The sequence below is a fragment of the Coffea arabica genome, chromosome 9e (assembly GCF_036785885.1).
Source record: "Coffea arabica cultivar ET-39 chromosome 9e, Coffea Arabica ET-39 HiFi, whole genome shotgun sequence".
In the NCBI taxonomy this organism is placed as follows: domain Eukaryota; kingdom Viridiplantae; phylum Streptophyta; class Magnoliopsida; order Gentianales; family Rubiaceae; genus Coffea; species Coffea arabica.
In genome coordinates, this window is record NC_092327.1 from 30,613,524 (window position 1) to 30,625,945 (window position 12,422).

Consider the following 12,422-nt stretch of genomic DNA (forward strand, 5'->3'; position numbering starts at 1 on the left):
GCCTTAATCGACAGCTTCAGGAATACTGGTTGAATTCATTGGACATTACCCCCTAGAATGATACTGGAGAACATTAGATCAAAACCAATGCATGTCCTTCATTTACCTTTTTTTCACTGTCTAATGGCTTGTCGCATGTGCACTGACTGAACGGGTTTTTTCATGTGTGGTGTGTGAGAACATTTGAGTCAATCGCATTTGTACTATCTTACCAAAAATGTGGCACTTGATCATTTGGTTCACCTATGTACATTTACCTCTTATTTTTTTAATAAAAGATTCGGCCTTTCATTCTTGGCTACCATCGTATCAAAAATAAAAACTAAATTATTTTTTTTTTTAGTGTTAACAGGAGGACTTGAATCCGAGACCTCTCACTTACACTCCCTCCCCCGTACTACCCAACCCATCAAGATTAAATTTAGGTTGAAGTGATGGCTGGATACTTCAACTCTAACAAGTCTATTTGTTGTAATGTCACTATCTGAAAAGTATAAATCTAATTAACGACCAATAATCATGGACAATATGGATGAAATGCACAAGTTAGTTAATGAATGATTGCTGCATGTTTGTTACGAAACTTCAAGTATAAAGTAATTAGTCCTGGGAGAATTGGTCCTGGGACATGCAATTGGTTATTTGATTGCCCAATGGTACATCTCTATCATTATACTTGTTTACCTAATGCTTTTATGTGGTGCATTTTAACGGCAATAATCATGCAACGGAATAAATAAAAGTATAGGCTCCCATGTTGTTGCCCCATTGCAGGTAGTTCCAACAATTTGCTTATCTCCCGAATCGTTTGTGAATATGGTAAGAAGTCTGCATTATTAAATTTGGACAATGTAAAGGAGAGACACGGTCCTGCCTCAGTGTGGCAGCCTTATTCCATCACTTGGAATCATAGAGAACGCAAGTGGACACTGGTAACACTGAAAACATCTAACAAATCCAAACCCAAACACATGCTAATATATTTACAATTAGAGACCATGAAATGACTTCCCTGGCGAACACAAACTGGCGATTTGATATGGCGTGCATTGATGCTAGACTCATCTTTTCGTTTCAGTTTTCTCAGTTGGTTGTACAAATTCAACAAAGCTAATGTGAGCTTTCATTCGGAAATTTGAATTTGATCGTCTTGTCTTTTCAAACAGTTGCAGTTGCGTGAGATGCCTTAGCAAGCAATGTATGTGGTGCTTTAATTCTACTATATGAGACAGATTGCATCCCCTTTAAAAGGCGATGTATGTGGTGTGCTCAGTGCACCCGTCACTTTTCTGATAAGTAAGTGTAGCTAAACTAAGGTTTTTTGGACAGTAGATTATTTGAAATTATTTTTAGCTTACTATTTAAGATTGCGTAAATTTGAAATAGGCGTTTGGATAGTAAATAAATCATGTAAATTAGCGTTTGGACAGGTGCTCATTATTGAATGTATTCAGTTGACTTTGACTTCGAAAATTTTGACTTTGACTTTAAAAGTTTTAACTTTGTGGTTGATTTAGGTTAAACCAATGCATACTTAATATAGACGGTACAAATTAATTTAGCTGTGGGAACAAAAGGCCATTTTAAGTACACCCCAAACATGGATTGTACTTTTACAAACAATTACAAATCGATTAATTCGATGAACACCTAACGGCATCATCGCTCCCGTGCTGCGTATATTTGAGTCGCTATGTAGTCTCGTGCAGCCTTCCATTCCGCCAGCTCTGCAGGAGATACGTTTAATGCGAACGGCTGAGGTACTGGCCCTACTACTTCTGGCTCTTCAGTCGAGTACACGTCTTCTGATTCGAATCGTTGAAAATGGGTATCTTTCGGTTGGTGTATCCTTAAAAAGTTGTGCAACGCACAACAAGCAATGACTATAGTTATTTGAGTGCTCATGTAGAAATTATCTATCAGACCCTTTAAAAATTTGAATCTTTTCTTCAGCACACCAAATGTGCGCTCAATGACATTGTGAAGCTGCGAATGTCGAGTATTGAACAAGGTTTTTGTCGGAGATTCGGGGCCCATGTTCTTATACGGGGGTATGAAACTAGGAACATTCCTATATGCCGCATCAACTAAGTAGTATTGGCCTAATTAAAAAAGTTGGTACAGTTAATAAACGTGATAAAAGCAGGAGTTTAGCAAATAAAGCATGGCATTTATTGACTTGAAAAATTGGGACCATTAATTACCCGGTTGCAGCAGTGGAAAATTGGACGGATATGCTAATGTAGACTCTAATACTCGCACATCATGTGCACTTCCCTCCTATCCAGCATACACATAGATGGAGCGCATGTCATGGTCACACACTGCCAGAACATTTTATGATTGAAACCCGTGCCGGTTTGTATATGCCATTTGCTTGCCTATCGAAGGACAAGCATGGATGTGGGTGTCATCCATCGCTCCTACGGCATCCTAATATTCATGCAAAATATATAATCATCTGTTTTGAATTAACTTACTATATCGAGCCAAGAAATACTCTTCTTTCTCACATTATCTTGAACCATGGATAAAAATTAGTTGAGTTTGCAATTCGTGGATGAACTACAGTCTGGTCATCCGGTCATATTATTTCAACTGCAAATAGACACAGGCCTCGGAGCACTTTTTTTATATTTCGGTTAATCGTTTCGATGGATCGATCAAAATAGTTCCCAACACACGGTGCGTATGCTTGTGGCTGACCAACATTAAAGTCATAGCTAGCGCCTCCTGTATGGGCACACGCTGTTGGTAGTTGTGTGGAACGTACTGTTTCCAGACAAGGATATCAGACAGTTGCAAGAAATTATCAACCGTGATACACATGTTGCCTATTGATCGTCTATGATGACCGTAGAGTGATCGCTCCATCCACTGTCTATCGGTGAATGAGTCATCATATTGCGGAAATGGTTGATTGTTTGTTACATGTGCAAGAGACGAATGCATTAACATTAACGAGGCACTCATAAGAAGTAAGGCCTCATCTTCCTTGTCTTGTCTCATGCGATCCGAATTGCGTCCCCTAGCACCACGGCAATTGTTCCAGGCCATGATATCTGAGTATATATCTGTATATATTTTTACATATGTGTGTTCATGTGTGTATATCTAATTTCATAAATTTGTTTATATATGTGTTCGTATACATATTTAAAATGTATATACTAGACATAAAATGTCTTTAACTTAAAGTATGAAATTGTACATAAACGTCCCATCAGAGTCTATGAATTTGTTTCACACCAATTAAATGAAAGCAAGAGTAGCTTTATGGAATTCAACATACGTTAGCAATATGACTTTCATATCACTATTGTTAATAATTTAGTAATGTGACAATCCTTTCCTACCAACCTCACCAACGGAAAATTTTTCTTCTTCTAAGATTATTAATTAGCTTTCAAGAAGGTCATATTCTGATTAACATTTGAAGTGAAATTCTTTCAAATAAATTTGAAATAATATTCAAGTTCAAAAAGTGAGCCACGGTAATTTTCAATATAATTACTCAAATAATCTATGCGCGGAAGGCTCTTTCTTGCTAAAATAAGTTTAGAAACTAATTTAAGAAGAATTTGTTCTTGAAATAGTCTCGTAACTAATTTTAGGTACGTCCAAAATTAGTTTAAAACAGCTCTATAATTGTATTAACTTGTGCACGGGACAATAGAGACTAGAGAATTTTATAAAATTTATATGTTAGGAGGGGGCGGGGGATGAGTTATTTCAAGTCAGTTCGTTAAATTTCACATGCATAAGATAGTACTCTAATTCAGCACGTAAGCAATACGGAGCCCGTGATGACATCAGTTCATCTTCAAATTGATAAGATCTAGTTAGTTCTTAAAAGATTTCTAGTCAAATGCTATATCATGCTTCTTCATTTCCTAACCAAGTGGGTACAAACGTAGTAGTGCTCTGCAAGTACCACCTAAAAAAAGACTTATAAATTAAAAGTTGGATTCGTACTACCACAAAAAGATCTATCTCATTATCCAGCCATAGCTATAACTTATAACTGCTACTTTGAATCGTAATACCTCAAATAACTGCCACTTTGTTTTGATATCACTTTGAACATGAAAATATGAATCACTTTTACACGATACATGTACAATGCATTAAATGAGAGTATAAACGATTCCTATACATGAACTAAATAACCACAGAAATGAATTTAGATTGCACTATTATAAAGAGACCGCTACTACTTACCTCGCTTCCACTGGCACACCACGTACAGAACAGTTTGCCACACTATCTGTCCACACAGAGAAGCACGTACACAATCAACTGTAACGCTACTTTGGGAGGAGAAATGGCTGACTATTCGTCTTGGTAAGGTGCCTCGAACTTTTCGTTCTTATGATTTTTGGAGTAGCGAGGTGCTCTGCAAGTTCTTAAGGTAGTATGATATATTTATTGGGGTGAATGGCTGATCTGCATTGCGATGCATTTGGGTTATCGTACTACCATAAAAACTTCCACCGCAATTTTCACTTTATGGTGGTATGATATGTTTGGTCTACAGGTCTTGGGATGCAGATTAGCACATGCATTTCCACAATTTGTGACCCCTGTAGTACACATGTATAAGTGCTAGTGCATACCTGCAGACATGACAAGTCCCTGAATATTTGCAAGTGGAAACATACAAGTTCATCACACTTCTACTTTTCAGACTTCTGTAGACCAGCAAAAGCAAAAATCACTAACGTATAAAACCTATCTCCACTATGCTTGGTAGGGAGTCTGGCCCCATAGAACTAATTATTTCAGCCTGGCCCCAAGGTCCGAATTATTTCAGCCACGCTCAAGCATACATTTTACACTTGAACAGCCTCCCTATGGGTATAAAAACTGCGAAGGGCAGTAGGCATTAGTGGCGTAGGGAAATAGGCACAGCAACAAAGCAGAAGCATTAGTGGAAGTTGCTCCTTAGTGGTCACCTCGTTGTACCATTGCTTTAGCACTTGCTTGAATTTGAAAAGCATCTAAACATTTTGAAGGCCCACAAAATATGAAAGTGCATTTGCAAGATCTAATTTTTGCTTTGTTCTTTGAAGTCCCCTGTCAAAGTGACTGTTGTGAGTTATGATGAATTAGAAAAACTAGCCAAAAGAGTTATGCTTGAGAGCGAAGCAAATGACCTCCTGGCGTGGTCCATTTTTTTGTTATCGTTTTGGATCAAGTTTCTCATATTTCGGTTTCAAACCAAAAAGTGCAGTGACCAATAAATTTTTAGTAGTATCAAGTACTTTTATATCCGAATTGAGATATGTAGAGATATGCAAAATCAAAGAAAATTGATATGTAGCAGCCAATAATATATGATTTGTAAATATATATTGTGCCAAAATTCGTATTTTTTGTTTAAAGATTTACAATTATAAGTTTATGGTGTAAAACCTTTCCATGACATGTTAAGCTTATTTATTAGGAAACAATTATCTTTCATAACTGCTTTAGGCCCTAATCCACTTGGGTGATGGTTAGGCCTAAAATCCATGTGGTGGCTCCAACTTTTTGAATCTTATCAAATAAAAGTCTCATCTTCTTCTTGATGCATTTATACATGTTGGCATATTTGATATAAGTTTTAATTTCCCCCCCCCCAAATAACGATACTTGAAATACAACATAAAAAATTGATAAGACGAAAGAAAAATTTAGGCCAGCAATTCCCCAATAAACTAGTCGTCTAGCTAGATTACGAACTTTAAGATTTGTGCATTAGAAGGCCAACAACTCGAAAATGCTAAAATTTGCAATCGATTTAACTAAATCGGGGAAACAAATAACCATAAATAGTTAAAATGAACAATTATCTTTATGTTTTTCTTATTAAGTTAGCCATTTAAGGTCTATAAAGTTGAAAAAATATGACTTGTGTACTTGTAGAGCAATCATTTTACAAAGGAAATTAATCCAAAAAGTTGTGCTTATTATTTGATGAATTAACTAATTAATCCTTCATGTTTTATTTAATTCATCAAATTTGCATTCCAAAACTCCCGTAAACAACTTTTTAGTTTTTATATTCAATTCATTATTTTATTGATTACAAATAGAACCATCCCACACAGTCTACACTAGGGCTGCAAACGAATCGATCCGCTTGCGAGCGACTCGAATCGAAATCGAGTTCGAGCTGGCTCGAATCAAAATCGAGCTCAAACTCAAGTTCAAAATATTTAACTCGTTAGCTCGCGAGCCAACTCGAGAGTTCGAGTATATATATATATATAATATTTTTTATTTTTTTTATTTTAAGTATATGTATTTTTTTTATTTTAAGTATATATATATTTTTTTATTTTCTTATTTTAATAGTAAAATTACATATATATCCTTAAAATTTTATTATTTATTAAGAAAAAAATTATTTTATTTATTTTTTAAAAAAATAAAATAATTATTTTTATTTTTTTCGAGCTCGAGCTCGGTTCGAATTGATTCGAGTCGAGCTCAAGCTTTAAATTGCCGGCTCGTCGAGATCGAACTCGAGTTCGAGTTTGGTAAAATTTAGTCGAGACTCGACTCGATTAGCCCAAATCTCGACTCGACCCGACTCGTTTGCAATTCTAGTCTGCACTGCTGCTCAAAGAAGATAGGTACTGGACTGGCGGCAGTAGCCTTAGTGCTTAATTTTGCAGGCATTCCAACTAGCACTTCATTTGTTATGAAGGTACTGAAACAAAAAAAAAATGAGATGAATGAAGAGCTTCTGTCCTGTTCTGCACCCTAGAATATATTAAACCAAAAGCCAGAGGAAACACAACAAACATCTGACATAAAATATAACCAAATGCGGTTTACTTATACATAGCGGTAAAAATAATCTGAAATTGTAACCACGAAACAAATCCCTATCATGACTCTTAAAGACAATACATATGTTTTATTTTCTATGTCCTCAGAAAGCCTACTCTCAAAGCCAACGTGGGGTAGGCTTATACACACCAAAGAGTAAAGAGTAACTGACTCCAACAAGTAAAGAGTAAAGAGTAACTGACTCCAAAGTCTCAGTAACAACATATACAATAATAATAGTTCTCAAAATACGTTAGTTTTCAGCAGCCACAACTCAAGCCAAACCTTTCTCTTGCATCAACTTAACAATATAGCCGTATCGGTTAGTTGCAGAAGCTCGAAGGAATATAACGCGCTCACACTTTTTTTCATTATTCGCATAATGATAATTAGCGTGTATTCTCCATTCCGACGGAATCTCCGTTGTATTGATCATATCCTGGCACTGGATTACGTTATAGAGGGACTCGAACTCCATCCTACTCCGTCTGTCCTCAAGTACAACTTCGGAGTAATTTTCAATTTTGCTAATAGCATCCTCAAGACCAGTAGATGACCTCATAGATTTTGACCTTCTAGTTCCCTCCGGTTCACCATTGGTCCCTAGGTTTAACGCTGACCTTTTACCTCCAACTGCCCCTGGAACTGGCGACACATAGTACACGTCATCTTCATCCCCTTGGTCGCCCATGTTCGCTGGATCAGGGGCCCTCGAGATAGAGGCTTTACTTTTTTCCTTCCGACTCCTAGCAGAAGTGTTGGCCCTTTCACAGCGAGGCGGTTCCGATGGTACTACCTCACTTGCAAATTGGGCACGGCTGTCTGTGGCTTGTCTTCCAAGCAGTAATGGTGTCAGCCGATCATACCAGTAGCAGGAGTTCTCCTTTTTGAATTCAGTATACGCCGCATTAGACTAATGAAATGCAAATCTGTAGTCAGCACGAAGGAAAGATATGTGCAATACTACTTAACTACTGAAATAGATAGTTCGTATATGCAATAGAGATGCATTTCAGTTAATATACGAGTCGGCAAAATTGAACCAGAAAATGTGTTGATTAAAGCCCCTACTAGTATCCATTATGTACTGTTGTCACAAGATAATAAAGACTAAAACTAATTGTAAGGCAGCAAAGTGAACACATATGGACAATATGGCTACTGAACCATTCATACAATTGGTAAACGCATATTTCAAGCCACAAATGCTGGAAGAATGGATAGCAATATTCAGTCAAAGGTAGTGGTTTCAAAACAATAACTGTGCATGTCATTTCTTATATGACCCCTACCGAAAACAGGCCCTTTGCGTACAAAAACATATTCACATGATGGAAGTCATTAATATTATTTAATATTTGGGGGTTATATATCAATGGCTGCTGCAATCTACAATTTTTAACTTGAAAAAAATGAGCTGTAGCCATAGAAGTAATGTGGATGAATCTGGTTGAAGTAGATAGCAGTAGCGAACAAATCCCAAGTAGTCACGTATGGAAATTCTTATGCAAGTAGTAGCAGCCACCACCTACAGTAGTGTATGATAGCTTGATTTTATCACAGTTAAGACCAACTACTTGGTGAGCCTAGTTCTTATAGCATATAGTTTTCCCACTTTTCAGTTATGCCCCATCTGTCTCTCAAGTTCATGCAGTTCTAGTGCTTCAAAGGAGACAGTCAAACAGAAATCCAAACTTTAACAAGCCAATATCACCAAGACACATCTACTTAAGCATCGAATCAGCTAATAGCAAAAACTATCCTCACCAAGACTATCCGCCAAAAGTAAAATAATAAATAGCAGCAGTGGCAGCAATAGGAATTCGAAACAGTGCAACTATTAACAAAATTCCAGAAATGGGAATTCCTCTATTGCAGCACTAAGCATTCAATGTGCATCGTAAGGAAGTAAATTAACAAATAAAGGATTAAAAGTCCATACCTGCACCAAGTTTTCCCAATGTTCATCATCAGTAGTAAAGCAGTAGGTGTCCGCACTCTACCCAACCCCGGTCTCTGCTTTTGATGATATCCCACGCAGATTGCAGAACATGTCCCATTTCTTCTTGATGTGATAGAATCTAGTCTGCAGCTGTTGGCCAGTGACAAGCTTCCATTACTCACCAAATGTGTTGCCAACTGGTCGTAGTTTGTCTCTAGCAATTTCCTGTTGTCCCACCAGTTATTTTTCCTAAAACTAACATAGGCTATGAGGAAAGTTTCATCCATTGCATCGGTCCATTGAATCCTAGAGGCCATTTGCTGAAAAGCGTGGGAAAAAATGTATTTCAGAAATGGATATGTCTACAATACTTTAAAGTGCTTTGGAAAAAATAAAGCGACAAATAATAGGTGGGATAAATCAGGTCAAGCAGGGATAGTGCGAATTGACTTGCCTCAACGTAGGTGGACAGGCAGTCGATGTAGTTGTTGGAAGCAGTTGACGAACGAAAGGAGCAATCGGAAGTACAGCTAACAGGTGAGGCTACAAAATGGGATACATAACTGGTAAGACTAAATCAATTAAGAGCGAAATTTATTCGACCATACATATGGACATGGAAGAAGGACATTTAATCGCAAAAAGGCTTCTTCCTCTTGTCAGCGGTCATAACCAAAGAGCTAACAACGGCACACACAAATAAGGTGGCAGTAGGTGGACATATAAATTATTATTCATCAGATACACAAAGTCAATAGTTTACAATTTTCGTTGTTGTTCAGATTTACAATGACTGCCAAAACATTAATGATTGGAACCTTTTTAAGATAAACACCTGCTTGTTTTTCAGACCCTGAGCTACTTGCTGAGATAATCTCTCTTAAGGATAATAATTCTTGTATTTAAATGTTTTTTGTTCTGTTTGCCTGTTTCTCCGATTACCTAGACATTGTATAGGTTACAATTAGCTTCCAATGCATATAGAATGTTGTGAGGCTTTACAAAAGTTCCATTATAAAGTTAACATTAAGTTGCATTAATAGATAGTTAGAATCCTGCTAACTCATATGATATCTTGAGATTGTCTTGATATTTTGGCAGATTGAACTTTCCCAGATATGTCACTGCTTCCTCTTGAAGAATTAGTGATTGACATGCTTCATATTATAATCAACAATTACAATAAGTTTGTGCTTCAGAAGTCTCCGTATTTAGTATTTTACCGGTGGATCTTTTTTTCCTTCAAATTTTTGTTTATGCTATGTGTGTTGTAGTTGTTTTCTCTATATTTTTGTTTTGTAAGTTCAGTATTTTCTACTCTTTTGTCAATCTATAGTTCACTTGTCGCCTTATTCATTTCAGAAGGATCTAGTTCTTTGCATGCATTCTGTTTTCCTCAAATTGCTGCATCTCTGTCCTTTTGTTCACAGGTGTCATTACTGTGCTGATGCTTTAACAAAACGCTCAACCAAATGACTTGGTGGCCAGAAACACAATGGAGTGACTTGTGTAATCAAATTTTGTGAAGAGACTATACATTTATCTATTAGTCTGGGACTCCTACGATCGCAAGCTTTCTGCTGCAGCTGCTGCTGTATAAACTTTAATGCCTGATTGGATCATACATGAACGACATATCACTAAGAATTGCTTCCAGATTGTAGTAAGAAAAGGTTTTGTACATTATACACCGGGGTTGGACTAAACTGTATTAGCAGAATAAATCTCCTAATGCTCTTTTAACAAGAAGAGATGAAATTTGGTGAAGCCTGCAGTTGAAAACAATCAGGATAGTTTCACGGCCTCACGCTTGTTGAGGATATCTAAATCTATTTCATAGTACTAAATCTATTTCATGGACATCCTTAAATTACGAGAAACCTGACCTCCTTCCTTTAATCCGGTGGTTAATAGAGTTATACCCCAATCTAAATATTTATTTTACCCATGGCATTTATGCCCAATATTTATTTTTTGAGTCTCTAATCTTTAGCCTTAATTTAAAAGTTAAGTTGTTAAACATTCATATCACTCCCACGCAGAGTATTTTGGCACTTTTTCTGTTTGAGGCATGACAATTAATCAGAAATAGTTGGCAGAAAATCGAAAGAACATACCTGCCAGAGAGCATGCCGGAATCACCGCTGGAGTGTGGCAAGTACAAATCGCAGCTGGAGTGTTGCAATTAAGAAGCTGAATGAAAGCCCATCACCTTCTTAAACGCAAGCAATTCAAATTGGGAAGTTAATGTTCACCGACAATGCGACCTGGCTGGATGTGGTCGAAGTTTGATGACCGTTCCGAGCTAGATGAAAATGGGCAAAATATGGGAGAGGAAGGGAACACGTGAAGCCTGTCAGTTCTTTGAGGAGTAAATGGCTTTACTCCTGCCACCAACGGTTACTTTTACTTCACATTTGGAAAAAGCCAGCCAGGTCGTATTATTTGTTGTGTAGTAAGTATTTTGTACAAAAAGCTGCTGACATGCAGGAATCCAATGTGGGTCAAATTGGGGAATGATTATTTTATCCAGTCCAAACAATTATTTTCTAAAAGGTTAAGTTGCAAACTAAATCTACAGTCCAAACAGTCCCTATATTTTTGTTATCAAGCCTCATACCCTTCTAGAAATGGATAGTGATAGGATGCAATTTTGCCATTTATTTTATATTTAATTACCCCTATTGCCTTACCAAATATGGATTAATTGTCAGATTTTACTCACTTTTAAAAATTTGTAATTATCGCAGGGAGTGGAACAAAATACCATAAAAAGATACCAATTTGTCGATAGTCAACAAAAGAGTTTGAGTAGCAGTCAACAAGGTGGAGATTAATTCAACTCTGTTTCCTTATCCAGTCAAAAAGATGCGGCGGACTTGGAGGGAAATGAGGGCACTTCCGTTTTCTTCTGGTAGTAGCTTCCAAAGAGGAAAGAAGTCAAGAAGTACTAGGACTCTTTTCCCTTTTCTTTCCCATTAGCCGTATAGTGGGCAGACAATTAGCAAGAGGGAATTAGATAGGAAAAATAGCCGTCATTCTTGACTCCTTTTTTTTGGGGGATTGACTTTTTCGTCTTTTGTGGTTTTTCTTCCTTCGTATGCCAAGACCAAGAGAGAATTAGTTACTTTTTTGACTTTGTAGTTCTTTTTATGATTATCATTCTTATTTTATCATTTCTTCCTTCCCGATTGAGGAAAATGTACGCCGCAACTGTTTCTACAAATTTGCTTGAGATTGTTATCCCAGAGATGAACAAAGGCTGTACTTCTAGTCAAGGAACAACAGAAGATTTGGTTCGACTTAAATTGTGAGATCTAACTGATTTTAACTTTTCTATTATTTTCTGGTATTCGTATATTTCCTACTTTATTATCTTATGATTGTTGTATTATTCAATTATCCCAGGCCCGGATGGTAGAGTAATTCATTAACCTGAAGCCAATTAGAATAATTAAATCCATAATTGTTTGATTGTTCTAAATTAGTGGCAGATTATGTTAGGAAAATATGCGGGGTAATTTGTAAACAATCCCCGTAGCGTGTTGTTTGGTTAGAATAGGATTACTCTAAATCTTAAAACAATTGTGAATTTTAGTTCTATGGTCATACTTAGGATTGTTTTGCAATTAGGGCAATAGTTAACGGTCGTACCTTAGGT

General features: G+C 36.8%; 1 long non-coding RNA gene across 1 annotated transcript; it reads right to left on the bottom strand.

The window, feature by feature from the left end:
• Window positions 1–6,798: 6,798 nt before the first annotated feature.
• LOC140014837 (uncharacterized) lies at window positions 6,799–11,183 on the bottom strand. The gene is made up of 4 exons (XR_011821542.1): window positions 10,879–11,183; window positions 9,216–9,304; window positions 8,762–9,081; window positions 6,799–7,732 (listed from the first exon to the last, which is right to left on the bottom strand). It is a non-coding gene; the product is annotated as an uncharacterized lncRNA (long non-coding RNA).
• Window positions 11,184–12,422: the final 1,239 nt, after the last annotated feature.